At 37.0% G+C, this 26,908-nt stretch overlaps 1 protein-coding gene across 3 annotated transcripts in view; it reads left to right on the plus strand.

Moving 5' to 3' along the window:
• CDH7 (cadherin 7) overlaps window positions 1–26,908 on the plus strand; it is a 71,515-nt gene that overhangs the window by 2,489 nt on the left and 42,118 nt on the right. The window lies entirely within an intron of this gene.

Below are 26,908 nucleotides of genomic sequence, written 5' to 3' on the forward strand. Positions count from 1 at the left end.
CAGGGTGCCAATCTAACTGCACATCCAGGAAGAAGGGACCTTCCTCCAGCTTTTAAGGGCTGTGAGATAAAAAGGCTTCAGAAACACTCAAGCAAATGGAGCTGTAATGGGGAATACAGTCTCCCTGCCACTATTCAATTTTAAAAAGCCCTAGGCAATTCTGGTTGGAAGGCAGCATTTGGGGGATGTTAGGGTTACATGGCAAATCATTCAGGAGTTGTGAAATACCAGTGTTAATTCCATGTTCAGCACAGCTCTGTCCTCCTGAGTGTCTGCATGCTGACACTTTAATTACATGATCATGCAGGGTAAAATCCTATTCCTCATAAATAATGTAGTAGGGTTCCTAGTCACCTCAGTAAAACAAGTCCTTCACTTAATTTTTTCAGTGTTTTCATGTTTGTTTAACAAGGCTTCACATCTATCTTTGAGGTATACTGCAGCCCTCCTTCTGAACATCCTTATTTTTTTCCTAAATGCATATGTATTTTTTTTTATTAAGGCAGCAGTGCTTGTTTCTCATGTGACTCTGGAAAAACCTTTGGAGGAGTTCCATTAATTTTACTCTAATAGGAGTCAGAGGTGACAGAAGTTTGGTGCCTTTTTTAATTCTCTTCTTTTAAAATGTAGGTCTTTCCTCTCCATGGTATGAATTTTAATCATCTTGGATGTAATTCTGAGCACCTTTGGGAGGTGCATAACATGTAATCAGATTGTGGACTGAGCCATATACAATTCTTTTCTGTCGGTCAGCACAGCATATGTTATGTTCACTTGAAGGGCTGAAGCATTTAACTGTTTAACACATTAAACTGTTTCAAGAGGCACTGTTCTCTTCCAGACATGCCATGTAGGAGGTGAGGCAGTTAACTGTGATGCTTATTGAGGTAGAAACATAGCTGGCTTCTGTTTTCTGCAAAATACTTACTATTGCTTGGTAATATGTTTTCGTGAAATGCCTTACTCTGTATTTTCTTTGTAAATGACGTTAATGGAATCTATTTGGGCAAAAAAAATAGTATAGAGCAGTCTTAAATGATTTGAAACATAAACACCTAGAATTAGGATAAAGTGTATGCTATTATGTTGATTATTTGCAAAGCTGTATAAGGTCTTATAAGTGAAGTTTCCATGTGTACACATTGGCAAAAAGGGGTGCAGCAAAAGTAGAACTTGAACATTTTGTTGGTACTTTTTTTTTGTTTTGTTACATAACTAGCAGACACTCAGAGTTTGGGGATTTTTTGAGTGATGGACTGGGGTTTTTTAAATTATTTCTTTTAATGTCTTTTGCTGCAAGAGTATCAGTCTCATCAAAAGCATTATAATGACACAAAATCTCTGCCAGTAATAATTTCATTTTTCTTATTAAAAAGTAAAAAAAAAAACCCAAACAAACAAAAGAAGCCACAAATAAACCTGAAGAAGCTAAACAAGTCTTTGAACTCCATGTGAGATGGTGACTGATAGCTGGCTTCACTGTTTTCTTTTGGATCCAAACCAACTCTTCTTTTCCAGTAGCTGTAAATTTAGGTATCGTTACAGGGCAGTTTCAAGCTTTTTGCTGAGTTGAACTCTTCCCTTGAGATCTCACTAACATATGAAGGACTGAAAATAAAAGAGACTTTTGACTGAGCACAAACCCAAGAAATCCATGTGTAACTTTGAGAGGCTCAGTGGTGATTCTCAAAAATAATGCTTCGAACTCATAAGATGCCCTGAGTGGATTTTTTTTATTTATAATGTAAGAGAAAATAAACTGTAAGTCCTAACCTGAATTTTCTGGATTGTAAAATCAAGAAAAAAGGTTAAATGAATGAACTGAGAACATATAGTTTCCTATATCTCACAGCCATTGCATTACAGCACAATTTTACCTGCCTCTTTTGACTGTTTTAAGTTAAATGAACCTGTTGGATTCAATTTTCAAACATGGACAAAAATGCATAAGAGCTAATTTTTGCATTAATATTTTCTGGAGTAGCACAGAATGAGGGGCATATGAAAAAAATGAAGTGAACTTAAACTTTTCCTGTAAAATTAGGTGATTTAAGAGAATTTTCAGGTTTTACAAGTTTTAAGAGAACTTACAAGCAGGGTCAGGAAAGGGTTTTTAAAGCAGCAACATAACAAGTTTATGTTATTATTAGCATAGAGAGTGGGTAGTTTTTTCCAGTCCTCTAATTTTGGAGGAAAGGAGGCTGGATAGGGGAAGATACTGGGGTTTTGGGTTAATGCTTTGTTTTTCAAAGGTGTTGGTGAATATATCAATAAGGTGACAATTACTGACATACTGTAATTATCTGTGGTGTGACCTTGTCTCAGGCCATACAGAGGCAGTTAGTAGCAGGGCTCTTTCCATAGAGTCATAGTCTGACAATTTCAGATGTGTCTGACAAATTTTACCGAGCTAGAAGACTTTAAGGCAGTGAGTGCTGAGGAAGTGCTGGCCACTCAGTCAAACTCAGATTGAACTGGGGGAATATTACTGGCATTTTGGGAAATGGAGAGGACATGGGGTGATATTACAAAGGCTAAATATAGGTAAAAAGGACTGGGCTGCCTCACTTGCACATAGTGAAGAAGGAGGTTAGTCAGGCACAATTCCCTGGAGGGATGTCACCGTCCTGCTGCTTCTAGAGGCACCCACAGGGATTATGGCTCTCTGCTCAGCTTTAGTCTGTGTTTTTTCCCCTCCAAGCATCCTGTACAAGGTAAATGTTCATATCTGCTCTGCAAGTCAGCTCCTGGCTGAGACTACCCACACCTCTACAGATTTTTGTACATATTCCACCCCAAGTAGTTTTCGGGAAAAAAAAAAAAATTAAACAAACTCAGACCAACTATTTTTCATCTTTGTGGCCTCTGTGTGGAAAACAGACAGCATAAAAACTCAGAAACTTCCCCTTTGTTACATTTTTTTCTCCGTTTCTATTTGTGTTATCTACTTTTATCACAATCTTTGAAGCACTGTTGTTTTATGTACTCCCAGAAGGCCATTTATGAAAGGGAGAAAGCAAATCGGCAGTATTTCTGATATTTATCCATCTCAGGAACTCTTTGCTTTTCTGTGCTATGAAAATTGATAACAGTTGACCTTTTAAGTAAAATGGGACGTGCCATTCCTGTCAAGTATTTTCTGACCACAAGTTCTGCAAATGGAACAAATGAACAGACAAAGCAGCTAAGTCCTGCTTACTCATTTTGTGTATTGAATAGGTCTTGGGGAAGTGATGCTTCAGTTGTACTGCACAGGTATGACTTTACCATCTCAACTTGTTCTGTTCAGTCCTGGTGTCACACACTTTTCTTCACTGGATATTCATTGTGAGCATTGTGTTATTCCATGCTATAATTTATTTGGATTACCCTGAATAACTGAGAGCTGACTGACAGTCCAAATGTTCCCTCCTTAGCATGCAGGGGTAAAGTGTCTCTGGGGAGAATGGTGAGATTTAGGCACATAGGAAGAATTATCCAAAAGGATAACCTAAAATCTGCTGCCTTTTCCTGGTTGATTCATCAGTCTGCACAGCTACAGTGTAATTTCCTCTTTCTCGCTTTATCGGAAGTCCTCTTCTCTCATGGATACTGGAAAAGGTTTTATGCCAGGGACTTAAAGTGATGACAATTTCACAAGCCCAAGCACTAAAAGACAATTTGTATGTAATTTCATTATTAGAAGTGATTATAGAGATAGGAGACTTATGGTTGGATACTGAACCAGAACATGTAGCTTTTTGATCTCTTTCTGTAATACAGAACATTGATCCTTAACATGTGCCACTACAGAAGAGGAAGGTTAGTGAAGGTGATGACAACATCAGTAAATTAGGCAGCCCTCATGGCAATTTTTTGTTCAATGGCATTTATGTATTATCAATGCTATTTATGTAATCCTGTAATACCAGTTCTGTATTTCAGCAGACTGAGACGTTCTACCTGCAGTGCTCTGATCTGGATGTCTTTTGGGCATTATTTAAAACTAAATTTTATGAGTCTCTGGCAAAATAGAAAAGCAATAGTAAAAGCTAATTTTGAAATTTTATGTAGATGAGAGGCTCCTGTATGCTTGGCTGGTTATCAGAAAATGCCTTATTTTCAGGAGAGCATGAGATTTAAAGCTCTGATGTCAGTCAAGCCGATGCTGCTTCAGCTGACATTTTTAGTGATGTTCTGACATTCCTTCTCCATTTCATCTTCTGAGATTGTACTTGGTCCCTTAGTTCTTGTTATTGGCTGTCATCCAGCATCCAGTTTTATGTCTGTCCTCTTGTCTCACAGTTCTGTGTTAATGGCATTAGAAATACAGCACAGTAAAACTATGGCTATCAGGAAATTTGAGTATTTGCATTGTTCTAAGACTAAGGAAGTCCATTCATGAGTTATTTTGCTAGCTAAAATTCAAGCAAACACAACCCCTGCTTTTAGGCAGTGGTCTCATAAGGCAAGAAATAATAGCAGACTAAGAAGCGATGACAGAATTCAGAGAACTGTAGTATTAATCAACATCTGAAAATAATTTGAGAACAGTGGGTCACTAGTGTTGTTTTTTACAAAGATAGAATATTTCTTTTTCTGAAAAGGAGACTCATGCAATATTTTATAACATTATGGACATAAAATAGTTCTTTCCTGCGTTTATTTCCCTATGTTTATAGATGACAAGTTGGTGGAAACTTCTAAGTGCAGACCTATTTAATAACTATGTTAGTACAAGGCTACATCTTCTTTCAGACTAGTAAAGATAAAGGATGTTTTCCAGTTGTTTTCAAAATATCAGAATGCATATGCTTCAGTTTTACATCTTGTAGCCTGCTGTCACACTACCTTTTTCATATTGCTTTTTTTTTTCTTATACATGTTTTGTTAGCCCTAAGTGCCTGTCTACAAACTCATTGGGCATTCATTTCATGTATTAAGTATTTTCTGTGTGTCACCATATAAAAGTGCTGCCAGGGCTGTTACTGCCTTGTCATAATTCTACTGCTGAATTTCTTCTTCACTTCACATTTGTTTTTAAATATTATATTACATTTCTTAATTTCCTCCCCCCGTTTTTTCCCAATAATCACTTAATAAAATAGCATCTGTGTACATTTGTCAATGTTTCAGTGCTAACTTTAACCACTTAAGGGGAGAACCTGGGACAATGTATTTAAAGATCCTGGAAAAAATCAGGGAATGATTCCTTTGTGTGCAATAGGCTGGCTTTTACATAAATACACTGGTGATAAGTACTGGAAAATTCCTTCAGTATAATCTTTTTCTCTCAGCATTATGCATTTCCTTGGAAGAGATTGCTGAGCAAAGTGCTAATGGTGGAACTGCTGAGAGAAAAAAGATGTTAATATACTAGGTTGCGCAGTTCTTTTAGAATAACTATTAGCTACCTTATGTTACCAGCATCTTCTCTGTCACTTTTGCACTGGAAGAGACACTTACTGTCATGCAAATTAGAGACAAGTAGCTCTTAGAAAAGGCAGTGGAGTGTGTGCTCTAGGAGAACTCTAATTCTGTCTCAGCTGTCCAGGCCATGGTCATGGTATGAGTACCAGCCTATACCAAGAGCACAAGTTTGAGGATATCATAATACTTAATCTTTCATAACTTTAAGGTTATAAGAAAGAAGGTTAGCCAGTTAACAATAGAGAGAAGCATTGTTTACTTGTTATATGTAAATGTCGTGAAATGTGTACATCACTTGAGCTCAATGTACAAGTGGGAACTCCCTTAACCTTTCTGGGCAAGTATAAACTTAGCCAATGGAGAAGCTCATTGGCAGCAGACACTGATCACCAAAATCAGTAAATAGGTTCCTAAAACTGAAGAATATATTTTGGATTATTTCTTGCAGATGTTCTCGAAAAAAAATACTGCCATTAATAGTTCTGTCAATGCCAAAATATCTGATGATTTTACAGAACTGTGCTGTTGCAAAAGTAATATTGTTATTTATGTAGGTGTAAGACACATAGTATGGTAGTAGCACACTACGAGCCATAAACATAGCAAAGAATAGGCCTTATTTCACTTCCAGATAAATAGGAATATCAAGACAGATAGAGCTCTTCTTCATACAGAAGTTCATGCACCATTACTCATGTACCCAAAAATGCAAAATATGCCTTACTGACTTGGTCTCAAGCTGTCTTTTTCAGAGTCTTCCCCTGGGAGAAGGAGATATTTCTAAACATTCAAGAAGAAGGCAATTTTTTTTAATATGTTTTTATTATTAAGTTATGCTGTTCATAGAGTAACTAAAGATTTAGTGCAGAATCTTCAGATCAATTTTATTCACCCTAGGAGACCATTTGAGAATATAAATGTTACAATACAAATATCTGGTCATTTCAAAATTGAATTTTTAACTTATATTTTATTCTGTAGGTTAGTGTAGGAGGAATACTGAGAATTGATTTGCATCATATATCAACATATTTCATATTTTGACAGGTCAAAAATAGTGCCTTCCTTTCATATAGTACTCTAATATTTCTAAAGCACCAAAGGGTTGCATTGTGGCATTTCATGTGGGTGAAAAGGTGTGTACTAAGAACAACTAAGGACGGTCTGACATAATATTCTACCTACATCACAGAAAATTTTTAGGCCCTTTCTGAGTAGAAAGAAAGAAATTTAATGTCTTTTTCTAGGTGTTATAAGGAGATTTTGCTGCATGAATTCCACAAAACATTGCCAGAGTCACAGTGTTTCATTTAGTTTTCCTGCTTCAGTAAATCGTGAGAAATTACCTTAAGGATTACTGAGACATGCAATTCTGTTGCCGTGGAGTGTGTGTGAGAAGAACTGAACCCAAAAAGTTATTTTTCATTTGAAATGTGTCCAAAATATGGAAAATCTGGTAGTTGGATGGTACATGTGTAAGAATGATAAGCTGCTTAAACACTTCATACTGAGGTACCAAATTGTAACCCTGCTGACTAGGCAATCAGGCAATTCGTTTTCCTTACAAGGTAGGCAGGTGCTATATTAGGCAAAGCTTAGCTTGTTATCCTGTAACAATGAAAAGTTTCAGAAACAGCTGGGAAAAGCAGATGGTCATTTCTTAAGTTTCCATAATCACGGTATAAACATAATGCCATAAATCAGCAAAATACTTAACTTGTCTTTCTTACACAATCTATACACATTATATGGGCAGAGCAGGCATTTGGAAAAGTGTTTGACATATTTTTATGTTTCTTTTTTAACTGGCAGGGTTGTAATTCTACATAGTCTACATATTAAAAACTGTGTAAATAATTCCACTTGTCCCTGTATGTTCATAACGTTCATGCATGTGTAGACTGTTATTCTTCCCACTCATCTTTCACCCTTTACCACTCAGCTGCTGCTTAACCAAGCAATACTTTTAAAGGTTTTCCTTTTCAGTCAACACTGTAGTCTTGTGTTCATCCATACTGCTCTTTTATTCATCCCCTCCTTTTTCTGAATATCTTCTTGACAGTGAAAAGCTGTGAACAAAAGCATGCTATTGTAGTTTCATCTAAACAGGAAATAAGCCAAGTGAAACTGTTACTTCCTTTCTCATTGTAAGATTCAAATTGCACTATTCATGTTTGTTTCTTTCATTGGAAGTTCATGTTCACTACCATGCTGAGAATCTTAAAGCCTTATTGCTTTTCTGGTTTTTTATCTTTATGCTGAATCAAGCACACTTCTGAGTGAATATCAGTCCCAAAGCAAAGGAAATAATAGTTTGAAATATTTCAGTATGTTTGACTGACAAACCAAGTGAAGCCATGTCAAACAAAGTTTTGTGGAGCAAACATGCAGGGATTAGAATGATAGCAGTGATGAGGCATATACACAAATGAGTATATATGTCTAGGAAACAATGAAGGGATCTCACACTGAAGAATAATTCCTGCTTATACTGACACATTTATTTAATTTAGACTTATCTTAAGATTCAAAGCAAATGTATAAATTCTAGTCTATACTGGTTTAAGTTTAGGAAAATAGAGATTGCAAAAGTTAAAAAGAAAAGTATGGCAGAGAGTAAATGTGAGATGGGAAGGAACACAATGAAGCATTTTGCTTTGTTTTTCTCACTTTGGAGCCTGATGTAAAACTGAAAGCAACATACTAAAGCAATCAATGAGAAAATAAATTTGGACTAAGGTATAACAGTCTAATCACAGAATGGGTCAGGTTAGAAGGGAACACAGTGGGTTGTCTGGTCCAACGTCCCGGCTCAAGCAGGGTCATCCCGGAGCACACAGCACAGTGTTGTGTCCAGACAGCTCTTGAATATTTTCAGTGAGGGAAACTCCACAACTTCTGTGGGTAACCCATTCCGGTATGTGGTCACCTGCACACTAAAAACATTATTCCTTGTGTTCATGTGGACCTTTCTGTGCATCAGTCTCTGCCTGCTGCCTCTTTATCTATTGCTTGGCACTTCTGTGAGGAGTCTGGCTCCACCTTCTTGGCACCTCTCTTCAGAATGTTATAGACATTGGTGAGGTCCCTGTTCAGTCATCTCTTCTCGAGGCTGAATGAGCCCAACTCCCTCAGCCTGTCCTTGTAAGAGAGATGCTTCAGTCTCCTAGTCATCTTTGTTACCTTCTCTTTGATCTGTTCCAGGAGCTCCATGAAGATCCAGGAGCTCTCTCTGGCACTTACGAGAACAGAACTGGACACAGCACTCCAGATGTGGCCTCACCTGGGCTAAGTAGAGGGGCAGGATCACCTTCCTTGACCTGCTGGAAATGCTGTTCTAATGCAGGCCAGGATGCCACTGGGCTTCTTGGCCACAAGACCACACTGGCCCACGGATGTTTTCTTGTCTGCCAGGATCTCTGGGTCCTTTTCCAAAGAGCTGCTTTCCATCAGGCCACCCCTGGTCTGTCCTGGCCCTGGGGCAGGACCCTACACTTGCCTTTGTTGAATTTCTGACAGTTCCTCTCTGCTCATCTCTCCAACCTGTCGAGGTCCCTCAGAAGGCTGCCCAGCCTTTTGGGATATTGGCCACTCCTCCCAAGCTTGTGTCATCAGGGAATTTACTGAGGAGAAATCTGCCCCTTCATCCAAATCATTGATGAATAAGTTAAATGTGGGCCTAGTTTTGAACCTTGGGAGACACCACTAGTGACAGGCCTCCAGCTACACCCTGTGGCACTGACTGCAACCCTCTGGTTCAGCCAGTCGAGGATCCCGTTAAATGCAGGTTTTGATTCCCTTTGCTCTTTGCTGCAGAAGCTATATGCGTCTGTACGGATCCCACGTTGGTTTAGGTCACATCAATCCACACCCTGGGTTCTAGAAAGGAGGCCTGACTTGCTTATGTTAGCACAGATGGGAAAGGAGGGCAGTTAGCCAGAGATCCAGCAACATCCAGGTTTGAGAAATATGCAGGAGAGTAAGTCTGTTAACTAGCAGATGTTTTTGAAAGAGACAAAAAGGTAAGTAAAGTTCATTTTTAATCAGAAGAGGAAAATGCCATGTGCAGCAAGGTAATCTGTGACACAAGACATCAAAAGCAAATATCATCAAGACAAAAGCTAGTAGAACAAGGGTTTGTGGTTCTTTAATGAGAGTAAGGAAGCAACGAACAGAAAATGAAAGATGTAAATATTTTGTATAAAACATTACTGGAGAGGGCTAGAGAATTCGGAATTTGTTCAAAAAAGCCTAAAACATGAGCAGCAGAGTGCCAAATAGCATAGGACAAGACAGAGTATCATTCTATACATAGAGGTTCCAAGAATTACTGGGTCAAGATAAAGCATGGATAAGTAAAAATCAACATGAAGATCTGGAGGAGTCCAAGCAAGTCTGAGCTCCCAGCAGACGGATGGAAGGATGCAAATATATGCAGCTGTCAGGGAAGTAACTGGACTATGTCCAGACTGTTTCCAAATGAAGAGCCAAAAATCAAAATGATGAGTTCTCTGGTCTACCAGTGAAGAAGGCAGCTTGCACCTTACAAAGCAAAATTTTTCTTGGGAGCTAAAGGGATGAAATAATGACACCCATGATTTTCAGAACTTTAGTAGACACCTTTCCTTCTAGACTGGTGTTTTGACATTTATCATTTCATGTAATTATATTTGCTCCCATCTGTTTGCAGGCTGCATGAGAATTTTTCTCTGCAGACTAATTCCAATGTCCTGTCAAAACTAGATGCTGTTCCATACTATGTAAGTCATAGTATCACATTCAACAATTTCCATTCATCTCTTATTTTAGTAAGCAGAGATGGGTGGATGATGATGGTCCATTCTGCTAGTCTGATGACAAAATCATCTTTCTGGATTTTTATTTTTTTGGCAATTTTACTTCTAGTAGCACAAAGTGAAGTCAATGACTGCTTTTTGTGTGGGATGATACAGACTGAGGGCCCAGGTGCTTTGTCAGGCTTCCAAAATACCTGCCAAGCAGAAAATGAGACTGTGAGGAAGACGGAAAGATTAAGATGTCCATCCTGATGACAAATTCTTCTGATTTGAAGATATAAGGGTCTGTATCTGTTTACTGTATTAAAAAAGGAAGATACTTACCTTTGCTTCTGAAATTATGTTATCATCTGTGTTTTAGACAGTGGCCCACCTTCCAGTTGTGATAATTTGATGCATGCTTTGTATTATACTTAAAATGCAAATATCATTTTGGAACATAGTTTGAGGCTTTAGCAGGATGTGCTAACAATTTTTGTCTCAGTTTAAATTTTTTTGAAAATTACTTTGTAAAATAGTTAGCAGGATAAATGGGAGACATGCTGCAGATTCAACTTAAAGGTCAGAAGAGTTACGTTTATTAGAGTGAACAAAATGATCTGCAATGTCACCAGTTTTCCTAGAATCAAACATTCCTGTACCTGTAAATAACATTTACTAATAAGAGAACTTACGTGTGCCATTGTAGAGAGGGAGTGAAACCAGATGTTTTTTCTTCAGGGTGGAGTGTCAGAAGAAGCTCAGAAGAAGTCAGAAGGTTGTCGGGGCCCCAGGTCTTCACAACGGCTTGGGAACTTATAGAAACAGTATAAGGGTTTAATGTGTCTGATTGTTTACAGACTAGCAGAAAATTTGCTCTTAAAAATGGCTGCATAAAATTATACTGTGTTGCTCAGCAGATGAATTCTATGTGTGAGTCACACCTGCCTGTTCCTGTGATAATTTTTTCTGACTTATTATTGCCATTAGTCCTGCTGAGCTAGCGCAGCTGAGAGACAGCAAATTGTGTCCTCCTTAGGCTTGTTTGTTATGTTCCACTGACTTACACCTGCAAAACCCCACTGTAAGCTGTGGGGCCCAACGTTTTTAAAATGAGAACAGAATCTGAAGATAGCAGAGGTTTTACTTGCTTGTAACCAGGGAAAAGACTCAACCAAGACTGCAATATGAACAGCTTGCATATGACCTGTACTCTGAGTCTGAAGTGCTAGACAAAGAAAGGCATTGCCGGTTTTAAACTACCACTTTTCTAGTCATGCTGCATACTAATATAAGGTCTGTTTACTGTCCTAATGCATTTTTTAATGATTAAATTGACTTAGTTGGTTAATTAATTTTGCTTTTTACCAGTTAACCTTGAATTTAGTAGATTTGCTGTTGAATAACTACTACCCTTCCACTTCTACCACTACTTTTGTGTATATATGTACAAAAAATCATGGTTTTATAAGTGAACTGGCATGCTTTAGCTTTGACAAAAAATCATTATAGAATGTAATAGTGTATTCTGGTTCCTTTGAACCTCTTTTGCCTCTCTTATACAGGCACTGTTTTTCCCTCTAGTCTTCCACAAGTTTTAAAAGTAGCTGCAGAGCAAACTGAAGGGTATTCCTTATCTTGAGCTGTCATGAGTGCTGACCACCAGTCAGTGCTGATGACTACTGTGAACAGCATGCTTTAGAGTTTCTCCTGTATTCTTCACTGAACACAAATTTTAAAAATCCCTGAACAATCGCTTTGCCTTCTCATAAATTTTATTAAGAAAATATGAATAGAGAGAAGAAAAGTGGAAGAAGTGATGAAAAGTATGTATGTAGGAAAAAAAAAAAAAAGCGAGCCACAAACTCCCAGAAGAGTTGGGTACTACTGGACAATGGATTCAACAGGTAGGGGGAATATGTGGAAAGAGTGTGGCTGAAGAAACACAGTGATCTTTGATGATGTATATAAACTAGGGACAGGTGGAGAATGTAAATTCTACCAGTGAATCACTAGTGAGATTAGGAACTAGAACTTTCTGTTCACTTCAGGAAGTTTGACTTTAGTGATTTGAAATGTGTAGATCCTTCATTAATTTGATTAATCTGTGATTTCTTTGTGTAAGTTACCTTTTCTCAAGGTAACTTTCATCTATTTGTGAACAACAAATAACTATTTACTAATATGCCATTGTGTTTACATGACAACTTGTGCAATTTTGAAGGGAAAATGTACAGCAAAATAACATAAATAAGGGGGTATTGTTTCACATGCAGAAGCAGTTACTATTTGAAAAATATTTACTGAAAATAACATTTTCCTTTTAACAGCTATAAAGGTTTGGCACTATCAGTGTACAAGGCTCAGAGGCTAAAAGATAGGGATGTAATTGATTATTTGTTTCCCCTTAAAACTTCAGGATCCTCAATTAATAGAAGCTGCACCTTTCTTTCAGTGCACAGAGCTGTGCTGATTTACACCAAGCTGTGTAGAACTTCCCTAAGGGGACTTCCTTAAATGAAATGATCATTTTAATGGACCGCGCAGAAGGTGCGAGACAAAAGTGGAAATGCCTTGAGTATAAAGTTCTGAACGTTACAACTGGTGACAGAAGGCCTATCAATGAGACCGTAATCCTATAAAAATGCGGAAAGATCAGATTGTTTGTCGAATTAGACTTGCTTTAATATGGATGTATGCAAGGGGATAGCAAAGGAGCTGGAAACTTTCCATCTGCTTTGTATACAAAGTGATTAGATTGTGATCACTTAGTCCAAGAGGATAGAAATGATGCACAATTCTGCCAGGATGAGACATGCAAATTGGATCAATTAAGCCTTGAGAGCGCTCAGACAATCTGGTAGAGAAGTTTACATGCTGTGTCAAGTGAAACTTAGCAAAGATCAGTCTTGGATGCTGGGGGCAAGTATTACAGTGATTTAAACTCTAATCTCCAAAAGTAATTCATAGTTTTCAGATTTAGTTATAAACTGGATCAGATACTATAACAAACCAATCAGATACTATAATAAAAGATCCCTTAAGGAGATGTTTGATGTACACCAGAAATATGACAGAGAAAATAGTAGCAGTCATTTGAGTTGCAACATTTGAGGCAGATGAGAGTAAATTCAGATTACTGATCTTCTTTGCAGCTAGCAGAATGCACAATTCTAGTAACTCCTGTAACTTCATGTTCACAATGTTTCAGAAGCAGGGAGTATTCTCAGGAGTAGCTCACTGTGTGCACTGAATCAAAGCTCACTCAGGAGGGGGGTCAACAAGAAAATGATCATTAGGTAAGAGTGCAGTAATTTCATCAGAGACCATGTAAGAATTTGAAATATGTACCCTTTTCAATGTCCTTTATAATGTCAAAAGGATATGTTGTTGTAGATAATCAGAGGCGTTTCTATGGAAATTGAAAATTCTCAATACATGTGGCATACTGGAAGTCTCTGAAATAAGTTTTTAAAGAAAACACTAAAATTTTCAGTAGAATTTCAGTAGAATAGCTTACAGAATTAGAAACAGGTGTACACAATTTGAATTTTAACTTAGATAAAGCAAGTATACACAAGCAGTATAAAATAACACCTTCCATTTCACTATTTTCTCAAAATTTGTTTATCAGTGGCACAAACATTGACTACATGACCAGCATTTAGTGACATTGAGTAAGAAATTCAGTAAGAATATGTTATGGTAAAAACAGACAAAAAAATCTGGGGTTGGCATCATCATTGCCATAGCAAATCTCATATCCTTGTTTTGGCTATTTTTTTTTTTTAATACAAGTGAAGTTCAATCTTAACTCATACATGTCTTCTCAAATAATCTGAAATTTCAAAATATGATTTAAGGAAAAAGGTATAATGACTGCAGAGGAATTTGATGAGATTTTCTTTGTCAAATGCTCATTGTGAACACCAGCATAGAAAAAGACGCTAGGAGAACACTGCCTTTTACATAGAAAATCCTTCTAAGTTAGGAGGGCTTACAATTAATGTAGTATTGTTCACATTTAGGCAGTTTTTTATGGGCTTGAAACAGGCATTATCCTCCCCCTCAAATACTCTCTGAAAAACAAGCAGAAAACATGGGCATTAAAAGCATTTATATGCCAGCCCTTAATCCTATGGACTTTAAATGCCTATCAAGATATGAATTACTATCTTGAGATCAGCCTGGTTATATCTGAAAAAAACTCTTGCAGGCCTGCAAGTTTGAATGGAGAAAAAAAAAAAAACCAAAACGCTAGGGAGAAATCGAACTTCCTAAAGTATTTATTCACAAAGGATCACTTTAAATGATCTGAACAGTTTCAAGCAGACTTTCAAGTGTCCATATTTACTGTGCATACCATGCTTCAGCTTGTTCTGAATACTGAACAGCTACAGTGTGAATTTATGTAATGAAGCCTCTTAATCTTTCAATGCTGCTTCTTATAATTAGGCGTATGTGACACACATGTTCATTAAAGCAACCTTCCTCTTTGAACAGGGGTTAAGGTGCTATTTCAAAAAGGTGCTTAAGCATATGCTTAGTACCAGCCTTCATGACTGTTAAGCAAGTCCTGACAAAATGCACATGGATAAGGATGATTTCCTAACTTAGAAAACTCTAAAACAGGTTTAATTTGGTGTAGCAGCAGGTTAAATTTCCCTAGGTTTTGAAGTGAATTTTGATCAATGGGCTTTGAATTAGCTAGTCAATAGATATGGATGGATAGATGGACTTGATAAATAATTTTGGGAAAAAATCAATATGATAAACTACCTTCAGTGAAATACATAATAGTAGGGGAAAGAAAATAAATATTGTCCTATAGACTACTGAAAAAAGAGCATGTTATTTGTCATTCTGTGTTTTACCTTTACTGCAGAGTTAGAAAAGGGTCACAATAGTTCATGGAAAGCATTTACAGAAATATTAGGATGTTTGATCAAGCCAGACTCTAAAAGAAATTCTAAATGAAATGTAAACACACTAGCAACAGAAACCTGTTTCATGATACCAAATTAACCAAGGGATTCTCTTGCTCTTTTTTACTTGAACTCATTTTAAGACACAAGTGTCTACATGAAGGTATCTTATACTCCACTTTATTTGGCCTTGCATTGGTTTTTCATCTTACATTGTCATACTAGCAGTGAAGCTATAATGCTTTACTGTAGATATTCATCCCTGCCCTTTTCATATGAATTAATTCACTCATTTTAAAATGCTGTAGTAAAATTTTGTGTTCAAATTCTCTGTTTCTGACTTCTTTCCTTCACCCACTGTCAGCCCTGGGCAGTTTTGACTTTCTCCACAACATGCCTTCTGAGGTACTAATTATGTCCAATGTGGGCATTGTGTCAAAATCTTAATTTTGTGCTTTAGGTCTAGAAGTCCCATTGACCTTAGTGAGAAGACCTAAGGGATTAGATTTGTGAAAATGCTTAAATACCTGGGTGATGTGAAATATTTTATAACATATATCCAATTTGTTCATATGGAGAATTGTCAGTTTTAAGCTGACTATATATCTTCATGGATGTCAGCATCAAGTATTTCATTTTTTCAAACGTAGAATTTTATAAAGAAAAACAATAGGAATTTAGTTCTTAAGAAGAAAAACACAATAACAAACACTATTAGCCTGACATTTGTATTATCAGTCTTGTTAAAAATTAAAAGTATTGTTTAGACAAACATGTAAATTCTGTTTTGCTCTGACAGTTTTGTAAATGTTATTCAACAAGTCCATAATTGTTGAATTGTTTTCAGGAAATGAAAAATTAGTGGGTATGTGGACCTAGTTAACTACATTTTTTTCTGTACTGCAGGTTCTTTAATCATTAAAATGATCAGATCATACTCTGTTCTGTAATCCAGTACCTTATAAGTTTTTCCAGACACATAACCCTAGTTACTTAAGCTGCTTTACAGTTAAGTGTTTTACCATTGTCTTCCAGTCTGTTAGGGTGTCAGCACTTCCCACTAACACACAAGGTAAGATTATGAGTCAATCTTTAGAAGCATTAAACTTTCAAAAGCAAATTAAATGTGAAGAATTGATACAACATAAAACCAAAACGAAAACAAATGAAAAGAGCTCTTCACCCTCTGGGTGTCTATTCCTTGGTATTAATGTTCTTTGGAAGCAGGTTCCTATGAGAAAAATCATTATCAGCCAAGCAATGCTGCAAGCTATTTTGGATAGTTGAAGCAGAAAGAGGATAATCACTCTAAAGTATAGATCACTAGTTTGACAAAGAAGAGACAATATGGGTGGTATAATTTCCAATCTAAAATAAATACATTCAGTGTAAATGCAATATCTTATCTCAGAAAATACTTTAATACCAAGTGAATTTCTGTTTGTAAATTTGGTATTATAGATATGGTAGTCAAACAAGAAGTGTGTATGATTATTTTTCCTTTGATGTGCTGTTACAAATAATTCTATAGATTACAGAGTTAGAGATGGAAAAATAGATCCACTAATGTGCTCTCATTTTCCATGGTTGAAATCCTAGACCCAAATTACTATGACTGAGTAGAAAAAGCATTATGGGAGAAAGAACTTTCTAATAACCATATTTGTATTCTAATTTCATATTTCTGTTTTCAAGGACAGATAAAAAAAAGTAAAAGCATTAATTTTTTCATTATCGAAGGTACATAAATTCTTTTACTGACTGTCTTGTTTCATTTACCCTCTTCCCTTCTCCTGATATAAGGGATAGTGCACTCATGCATTGTCTGGTCATAATAACTAACCAACTAACGAATAAAATAAACTGTACTGAAATAATAATTAACAGAAGTATGTACAAAAGTATAAGAAGAGAAAATACTCATATTGCTATAAATACATACATTTGCCCACCTAGGCATCTGTTTCATTCAAGGAAAATACCCGCTGAAGAAACAGTCTGTCACTGTATGTGTTAATGCTGTGCAAACAGAGATTGTTTCATGTATTGTGAGGAAGTAATTTGAGAAGAATGAGTGAAGTCTCTTGAAGGTTCTGTTTCTGCAAGCTACCACACATACATTAACTTTTCAAGCCCATGGACATCTACTAGCCCAGAGATATTCTTCTATGAAGTATGCTGGGCACTTTGTTATTTGTTGGCTACATTTTGTAAGCCTGAACACTTGAGTAGAAGTCATACGTGGGGAATGCAGGGAAGAAGCATCCTTAAAACAAGTTTACTGCTGAAATAGAGTGTAGTGACTTTAAGAGAATTTTGTCTTACAGCTTCAGTGATTCTTGGCAACAAAATAAATCAAACCACTGGACCAGCAAATATGTTGGTTTAGTATATAACAGCAAGTTGTATGGTGCATTATAAATAGATATGGATCATGTGGGAATGCTGTTGGCATGTATGGAAGGTAACTGGAGCCCTTTCCTGGAGAAGAAGTAAGATCCAAAATAGAGCTAGTAAGAATAAACATTTAGGAATCTATAAATAGAGTTTCACTGAAGTGGTATTTTCACATGATTTAATTGTTTTAGGCACTTTTATAAATTAGGTTTGAGTCATTGGTTTCTTTAATCAAAAATTAAATATCTTTGAGTAAAAACCAGCTGGTTTTGTATAAAAAAGTAAGTCAGATGGCAAATCTATTCTATATGTTGGTTTGTCAATGATGCTGGTTTGTTACTGAGATATTTAGAATGAGTACTCCAAGGAATAAATACTGATAGACTTGAGAGTAGTGTGGGCAAGAAAACAAACACCACCACCACCAAAAAAACCCCCCAACAACCAAACCAAAAAACCCACACAAAGCTGAATATTGAAAAGCTCTATAAGGATTCCAGTGTGCATGTTGTTTGCAAGCTGTGTGGTCTGTTTCCATTCTAGGAAGATGATTTCTGAAAAATTTGAAGCCTGTGTGTGAGGGGAAAGCAGGTCTCTTTTTTTCCAGTTCTTGTTATGAACATGTTATGTTATCTATAGGCTCTTGGTGGTGCTACAATACAGTATTGCTGTCCCCCCACCCCCAATAAATATTATGCGATTAGTACATGATGATGCACAGTATGCAGATGGGTTTTACCTCCCAAAGCTGCCAAACTGTCTTTTTAAGACTATGAATGACAAATAGTCATTTTGGGGAGTGACATGTCATGATGATGGCCCATTAAAACTCCTCAAGAATACTCAGCCAGCTACATATGCCCACTCAGCTCCATCCACAGCAGCAGCTGCTTCTGACTTCCTCCTGTAGCTGCAGCAAACTTAATGGGCTGGCTGCACAATTCCCTGTCGCCACAGGGCATTTTGTGTTCTTATTAAAACTGGGGAGTGGAGAAGGCACAGATTTGTGACTACAGCAGCTGCAGAGACTGGAAAAAAAGAGGACAGAAAAGGGAAGGGTACGTGTGTGTGTGTGTGCATGTATGCACATGTGTATGTGTACATATATGCACTTAAATGTATGTGTAGATATAAAATCTCTATATAAACAGCTACATTATATACATATACATGAGGAGAGAGAACACTATAGACACAATTCAATATTATTAAGAGAAGAAAATCATAAAAATGTGACATCGATGCTCTTATCACATCAAGTTTTCAGTATTTCCTATTAATTATTCAACTCACTAGCCTTTAGATGACAGTATCATTTATTCCTAGGGGAACTTTTCATCTGAACTTTGTCTTCAACCTAGAAGCCTTGAGGGCTTGCTTAGATGCTAACTGAAATATTGCGAAGTGAAAGTTTTACATTTTTAGTATATCTAATTTGAATTTTTTTGAACAATAGCCATCAAGGAAATAAAGAAATTTCACTGTTCCCTTTCCTCTTTAACCCCCATTTTCAAAAGGCTGGTAAAATTAAATATTCACTTCACTTCATGTGGCTGAGGTGATAAGATTATTATCCTCCTGAAGCACTAATCCACCACTTTAAAGTATAAGAGCTGTATAAGGGCTTTAACTAAACTCTTCCACCAATACTTCTGAACATTTTAGTTTGGAAACAATACAGAGGAAGGAGGGAATAGTAAAACCTTACTGCTTATTCCAAGTTTGATGATGGAAGAGCATAAGTAAATTAATTCTTATTATTTTAGTTTCTTAGGCACAGAAACACACATTCTGTAAGAGAAAAGAAGGAGTTCAAGAACTGCATTAGCAGGGGAAATAAGGATAGTTTGGGGGTTTTTAAAGAAAAATACCTAGTTCATTCAAAGTCAGCTGACAGTTATGCCACACTCCCTGCCCATTAATCATGTTTGTTTTTTCCCCTAGTTTCAGGACTTCAAAATCAATCACAATTTAAATTTCAGCTTCTGTTTTTTTTTTTTTGTTTTTTTTTTTGTTGTTGTTGTTGTTTGTTTGTTTGTTTTTTACTGTACACTTGGAATAGTAGTATCATATGTCCTCAGTAAAATGACACTTGACCAGATTCAGGTAATCATCTTTTCAAATGTTGTATTAAACAGAGTGTGAAAAGAAGATGCTGATAAAGTTATACAACATTACTCTGAAGTACTATTCTTGCACTTCAGGTGTATCCATGTTCTCATTCTCATTGGGCTGTTGGTTTGTGAATATTTTTACCTTTTATTTACTTATTTATTTTTAATTTTTTTCTCTCTTCTCTGTTAAGCATCTGTATTTATTTTACCTCATCCTATGCTTTCTTAATAATGCCTGAATAACTTGATTGTAGATGAAGCTTTATTCTCACTGGTTTTATATACTGTTGAATATGAAGGTCTTGGAGGTTCAAATTACACCAGATGTCATACATTTTGACTGCAGAAGGACTATTAAGGACAATCTGTGGGATGAAAACTGATACTCCCAAAGGGATGTGCCTTGGTTTTACCTTGAATCTGAAATGTGTTAGATGTCTGAAATTTGATAGATAACTTCTGATGACCTCATTGCATTTGTGGTGTTTCTGGGCAGATATTTATCTGCCTTGTGGTTGTTCATAGGGCTCTAGTATTACCTATGTCAAAACAAAATATGATTCAGAGGCAGTCTGAATTCAGGCAGCCTATAGAGTCAGTCCTGAATGTGAAGAGATCTCTGAAATGTCCAGGACCTCAATTGTCTCAGAAGTTCTTAGGTCTTTGGTCAGCTCTGAGCACTCCTGATCAGATATTTTAAATTAAGTCAGAAGAGAAGTCTTGTCTGGGCTGAACAGATTTTTGGTAACCCTGTCACCAACTGCTTGTGTTAGATAAATATAACGTGGTTATACTGTGGTCTGCAGCATGAGACCTTGTTGTATTCCCTCGTGACTGTCTCTGCACTTGCCTGACAAAGAGCAAGTCTGAAGGCAACAAAACAGTGCATGAACAGGGCAGTACATCAACAGGGCAAACTGTGCCACAGTGACACAGTTGTCTGTGCTGGTTCCCTACTATGCTGACAACATTGCTGAGACAAGGAAACTCTGGTAGCATTACAAGCATATTCCTTCTGTTCAAACTCTAATTAGGCATGTTGGAGTTTTGGGTATAGCATTTATATTGACTTGATCTCTTGTCCTCAGTGTTATCTGTTATACTGAACCACAGAATGTAGACCAACATATTTGTTTCTGAGCCTAGGCCTATACTACAGTTCTAAATAAATTAATAAAACCCAAAGCAAACAAAAGCCTTCTAGGTGCTCCTTTATCACTTTTTCAACACTTCTTGGAGAATAGACTTTTATAAGAAAATCATTACCTACTGAATAATTCTTTCACTGGTGCCTGAGTATAAAGTCAATTATATGAATCACAGGCCTTTGCTGACATCAGTAAAATGTTGAGGAATCTTTTTCTTTCCCACGTGACTTCTGTAATCATACTGAAAGATAAATTTAAAAAGATGTCTTAGGCTGTTGATACTGAAATATGGTTTCAGTTTACAAGAATGATAGTTTCATGGCTCCCTCTGTAAACAATGATCCTCTTAGTAACTAAGGTATTTGTGAAGCCCTTAGACATTGCAGAAACGTGGTAGGTATTAGATTTTACTGAAATGTTAACTCTGTTGTGTAGGTTGATTTTTAAACATTAGTTATTAGTTGCATTGAAATTGAAACCAACACTAAACCCTTTGTTATCCTGATACTTGAAAAATACAGTGTTAAATTAAATTAAAAAAAAAAAAAAAGGAAAACCCCCTATAAATGTCTAGTATTCTATGAGTCATCGCAAAACACATACTAACAATGATAACCTAACAGGAAAGGGGATTTGAAAACTTTGTATGTGTAACCATAGTAAATATCAACTCCAAGAAAATCCAAGAACAGCAGTTTTATAAACCTGGCTGTTGTGATGACCAAAAGTAAATAGAGATGGCAAAATTGGGTTTTTGATTTAAATCACCAGCTTTCTTTAATCTTTTAGAAATTACATGTTTAGTCTTTGTATACTCTTTTTAAGTCTTCTGTGAAAGGAGGAGGAGGAGAAGGTGGCATGAAGAAAAGTGTCTTCTTCCCACAATCTGTTCTCAGTCGTTTTGTGATAGTAAATTGTGGTTATAAAATGGACAAGAAGATTGCTTCTGGCTTGGAGTTCTTTTTTTTTCTTTTTTTGTGGTTGTTTTTGATTCTTACTTCCTCCTTGCATTTTGTGAGGAGGCAGGAATAAAGCTGCAGTCAGTTCTATATCACCAATAACTATATATGCTGCACAGGGCATGAGGAGGAGGCAGTTTTCATTTCTCCTCTATTTCTAGTTACTTTCATAGAGAGAACGGAAGGGATGCAGACAAGGCAACTCCTCCTTGAGAAAACTTTTCAGTTCTGCAAAGGAGGGCACATTTCCTATGGCCTCAGAGAACAATGAAGCTAGATGGTATTGAAGCATCTAATGTTTCTCCTGTCCATCTCTTTCTGTCCATTACTTCTGTCATTCTGCTAGTGTTGAAAAACCATCTACTCCTCATGTTCTCCCTTCGATTTTCTTCTTCACCAATAATCTATAAACTCTGCTATGAATCATTAGCCATGCTGGTACAGAGAGAAACAAAAGCAAAGATAGATCTTTAGGGAAGAGAAATCAAAGAAGAGAGGCATATGGACATTGCACCTGCTTTAAAGGAGCCTGAACTGAAAATCAGAAAAAAAGGAAACCTTCCATTCAGACATACAAGAGATGAGTAGTGAACAGATAAGCTGCTTTTAATACTTTAAATGCTTTTAATAATGCAGAGCAGTATCTCTCCTTACTGAGAAAAATGAGTCTTCTTCTCTATTGGAAATACTGCATTAGTTCTTTAATGCCAAATGATACAAAATGATATCATCTTTGGTTGTACTGATCTTAATGTGCAAATAGGAAATATCTAGAAACTATTGAGTATTAAGAATTTTGAAAAAAGTTTTATTTAGGTTTCCCTAGAATAATCACCATCCTAAAGGTCACATTGATGTAAATGCATTAGGGGAGACCCTAGACTAAGCAATATTGCTGTAGGACCAAAAAAAGTGAGAAAAAAGATTGGATTTATTAAAAGAGTTAGGATAATAACACCTTTGCTGTTTAGTGAAGCTGACTGCTTCCTTCTCTCACACATATCCAAACAACTATTTTCTAAAACTGAGAGCCTAAAAAGATTGAATGCTTTTTTAGTTTGAGTTCAGAGTCAACAGAGGGCACTCAATAAATTATCTTCTAAAGAACAAGAAAAAGTGCACGTTTTATGTGCATTGTCCCTCTGCCTCAGCAAGGCTTATGTGGCTTTATTTTCGGATCTCTTTTCTCTCTGCTAACTTTCCTAGCACATCAAAAGTTTTCCTCCTGGTAAAAAATACATCATCTCTCTCTCGAGGATTGTTGCTTCTCTTTCCTGTTCTCATGTACTCTTGTAAATGCAGGGAGCCCCCAAATCCAGAACTCTTAGAATCCTCATATTAAATGTATATGGTATGTAAAAAAAAGAGATGGGATCAGCATATAAGAATTGGATCATGAATCTTATACTGAAAATAAGACTAGTTGATAGCTAAGGCAAACTGGACAGTCATCATCATGGATATTGTGTGGAGGTGGCATTGGATGAAATTAATTGGAAGCATACAACTGCCTCTATCATTCCTCTTTCTGAAAACATGGTGTTTTATTTACAGTCTATATGGCAGACTGATTCTGAAAGAAGAATTGTCTGGAATGGCGCAGAATGGAACCAGATGAGATTTACCCAGTGAATCCTTGAATGCCCCATGTCTCTTGAAACAAGAATTTGACTTTGTCTTGAGCCTCTCTGCTTCTAAAGTCATAGTCCCCATGTGCAGCTACAGATTGAGCTACATTCTGTCTCCTGAAAGAACCTCTAGACCCTACTAGGCCCTCTAGAAAGTGGGAGGAGGGAAAGACAAGTGAGCAGATGGCACAGCCACAGATGCTTTCTGGAACATTCCTGTAAAGTACTACTGTCCTGAGGACTAATATCATTCTATGTAACTGTTGCCAAATTAATACAAGAACAAATAAAAACCCCAGGTCTTATTACTTAATGTATTTCTTCTTTTAAAAAGGGGCAAAGAATATGCCCAAACAACAACAAAAGCAGATGAGAAAACCTGACAACAACAAAAATGTAGAAAGTGTTTTTTAAAGCAAACATTATATGGAAAAGTGTCCTTCTCACTTCCTACGATATTAAATTAAATAGTAGCTGGAACCACAGGTAGTTTGCAGTCATGTGTGGTGGTAGCAGAGCTGTGAATATGATACGGGACATTCAAAAATGTTGTTCATAGTTGCAAAGCATTGATGCCTCTGCATTAACGACTTTGAAGTATTGTATGGAAAAATTATATTGTGTGAAACTGGAACATAGGTGACATGAAAACTGCATCAAAATGCTCAGTATTTTCAGCCAAGTACTTTTTTTTCTTTTTTGCATTGTTCTCTTGTACTGTACTTTCAAGTTATCTCAGATCTCCTCTAAAATGGATATAAAAGTGTTGAAAAAAGCTCTTTAGAGTGCTTTACACTGAATTGATTGTTCTATAGTGCCAAAGATAAACTAAATCTTGAGCTATATCACCTTCCTGGGGTTAAGAAGGTAGAAAATGGTACATTACTAATTTGAGCATGGGCCAGCACAGTTTTTAAATGCTTAGTAGAACAAAGTTTTAATAAAAAATACAAAGAAGTTTGCAGTTCCACAGCCTTAACCTTGGAATAACAAAGGTCCTCACTAATCACTTTACTAATCCATGCGGTAGCAGTTTTCTTACCAAGGCATCGTTCCAAAAAGTGGCTTCTGTTCAGCATTTCACTCCAGGTCACCAGCCACTGTAGTGCAATCTATGAGGAGATTTATGGACCTCAAAGTGGAACTCCTTAAAGAACAATGTGTTGTTAATCAGCAAGCCACTGAGTGAGCAAATAGGAAATGCTGAAGCTACACAATTTCTTCTTTCCCTGGGATGTGAAAGCCTTGCTCACTGCATCTTCAAGGATTTACTGGCCTCTCCCCTGAAGGTCTCTGTCTTTTTTTTTTTTTTTTTTTCTTTTTTTTTTCTTTTTTTTTTCTTTTTTTTTTGTTCAAAGCACTGCTGGTTAGTTAATTGGACTAGGGCTGGATGTAGAAACAAAATGAAAGGTAGGCTGTGCAGCCCTGCAGTTTGACACCACTGTAGTGTGCTGATGGGCCCAGCTCCATTCCCATGGGACAGCACAGTGCTGCTCTCAGGAACTGAGATATGGAAACTTTCCTTTCTCTACTTGTACATCTCTAATATTCAGAAAACTGCTCTGCCTGATGAACTGCTGGTTATGCTGGTGTCCTCTGCTTTTCTCTCATCCAGCATCCATCCTAAAGTATGCCAGAAAAGGTGGAACAGCCTTTACAGGGACAGTGTGAGAGTCTCAGCCACCACGGAGAGACCAGCTAGAATATGGGGTATGGAGAAAACAGATTTTCTGAAGAAAGGCAAAGACATGGAATCTTTGTATCCCATAACCTCAGTTCTTGTGTAATGTGGTGTTCAGCATTTCAGCTTACACTGTAGGATTCTGGCAATGTAGGGAAACCCACACAGTTCCTCTCCAGCACACAGGAGACTTACGCACCCTGAAGTAGGTATCAGAGAAAGAAAAGAGAAAGGAAAAAGAAGGTCAAACAAAATCAAAGACAAGTTAGACAAGACAAAATCAAAGACAAGTTAGATTCTTACTTTCACAGACCACTGCTCCTCTGTGGAGAAGATGGATCCCTCTTTCCGTCAAGTTAGAAAAAGCATTGAAAGCCCCAGCTGCCAGATCTGTGAGTTGAGCAGAGGTATGGTTTGTTCAATAAACCCCAGCCCTTGAGACTGAGGAATATGCAGTGCTGTGGATCTTAAAAGAGCCTGAATGTGAGATACGTTTTACCTTGGCCTGCTCACAGTGTCAGCATTGTTTATTCCCAAGTGTGCAGAGAAGTAAGGCTTTAAATGTTCGGGGAACTCCACCAAAGAAATCTCAGCCTTGTTTAGGTGTCTCTGGATTTAGGTAGCAGCAGAATAAGGATAAACCATATTTTGAAATAATGTAGCTAATCTGATTTAGATACCCTAGCTCTGTTTTTCTAATCCAGTCCAAAGCTCTGGATTCCATTTCTGTCTTAAAAGAGAGGAGTGCACTGTAATTGCATGAGTGTGAGATATCCAAACAGTGTAAGTGAAATAATGTGTAAGAAATAGGCAGCTTTTTATCCAACTGAAAAATTCAAAACTGAATATGAATACTTTCCTGCTGGAATACGAAGAGATTTTGCAGCTGTGCTAAGTCATGCCCAAGATAACAATTTTCTGCATGCATTTGGAAAGTGAATACCGTCACAGTGAGACTCCTAACAGAGAGAAAAAAAGTTAGCGATGAAAATTGTGATGATGATGGTGGTGACAGTGGACTTACCTCCAAACTCAAGACAACATAGAATTAGGACAGATACAAAGAAGATATGAGATAGAAAAATCATATTTAGACAAAGCATATTTAACATTGTCTTCAGCTATTTACAAGTTAATCCACCTTTAACAAGCAAGAAAGTACTTTAAATTTTACTGATATTCTTTTCATTTGTACAGTATTAAATATATCATATGTGCGTGTTACTATAACATGATATCCAGATCAATTATATTATTGATACAAGTTTGAGAAGTATGTAAGAGGTGTTTGGGTCTGTGCTCTGTAACACGAAGATGAAAGTCAGTGGACGCAAAAGAGCTAGAAAACCTGTGGGATCTTCCTCTTGAGTTATGAGGAAAAGAAATTTCGTTCTGTTAATCTACCCTGCCTTTCTAATGGAAGATACATTTGGACCTACCCAAGTATATTTCTTGTGTACCTACTACAAGTAGTCCCAGGGAAACTGCACCTGGCTTTCAATGCTGTGTGCTTCCGGAAGTGCCAGGACACCTTGGTCTTTCTCAGAGTCTGCATTTTTCTGTAATTAGATATTGGAAAGCAAGATATGCAAGTGAAGAATTGAAGTTACAGGCCCATCAGATAGTAGTGAGCAATTTATCAACCAGTACATTTTGCCTCATTTTATAGAATCATAGAATGTGCTGAGTTGGGGGGGACCCATCAAGATAGTCCATCTCCTGGCCCTGCAGAAGACCACCCCAAAGAGTCACATCGTGTGCCTGAGAGCATTGTCCAAATGCTTCTTTCAGGCTTGGTGCTGTGACCACTTCCCTTGGCAGCCTGTTCCAGTGCCCAAGCACCTGCTTGTTGAAGAACTTTCTTGCTATCCA

This window comes from Prinia subflava, chromosome 1 (genome assembly GCF_021018805.1).
Source record: "Prinia subflava isolate CZ2003 ecotype Zambia chromosome 1, Cam_Psub_1.2, whole genome shotgun sequence".
Lineage (NCBI taxonomy): Eukaryota > Metazoa > Chordata > Aves > Passeriformes > Cisticolidae > Prinia > Prinia subflava.